General features: G+C 58.9%; 1 protein-coding gene across 1 annotated transcript in view; it reads left to right on the top strand.

Moving 5' to 3' along the window:
* Positions 1–482, top strand: part of LSM7 (LSM7 homolog, U6 small nuclear RNA associated (S. cerevisiae)) — a 13,705-nt gene that overhangs the window by 8,504 nt on the left and 4,719 nt on the right. The gene's annotated exons all lie outside the window — the stretch shown is intronic.

A 482-nucleotide genomic window follows, 5' to 3' on the forward strand; every position in this document is an offset into this window, starting at 1 on the left:
AGAGCGAGTTTGTCAGTCGGGATGAACACAAAGCCAAGAGCCGTCCCTGCCGCAAGGATCCCAGCCCCAACCCCGACTGCCAGCCTGCACACTCTTCGCGAAGGGCTGCCTGGAGAAGACTACTGGCCTGACAGGGACCCGATGTTTTAAGAACTACGAGGAGTATGCTGTTAACCACGGAAAGAAGAAGGAAAAAAAAACCCCAAACAAACCCTAATATATAAAAATACTGCTAAATCGCGGAGGGCACACAACACAGACGTGGGGGTGCAGCCTGGGGTACGAACGATGCTGTCTTCTTTCCTCCAGAAAAAGCGGGCCGCAACTTGGTCATTAACCCCCTGCCCCCCCCCCTCCCCGCCACGGAGGGCTGCGGCACCCTCCTCGCCACCGAGCCAAACAGCCCCGTTCCAGCCTGGGGATGGAAGGGCAGCGCTGACGGGAGGGAGGTGCCGGGAGCCGTAGATCTGCGCCTCTGCAGG

The sequence above is a fragment of the Pygoscelis adeliae genome, unplaced genomic scaffold, assembly GCF_000699105.1.
Source record: "Pygoscelis adeliae isolate BGI_AS28 unplaced genomic scaffold, ASM69910v1 Scaffold284, whole genome shotgun sequence".
Classification (NCBI taxonomy): domain Eukaryota; kingdom Metazoa; phylum Chordata; class Aves; order Sphenisciformes; family Spheniscidae; genus Pygoscelis; species Pygoscelis adeliae.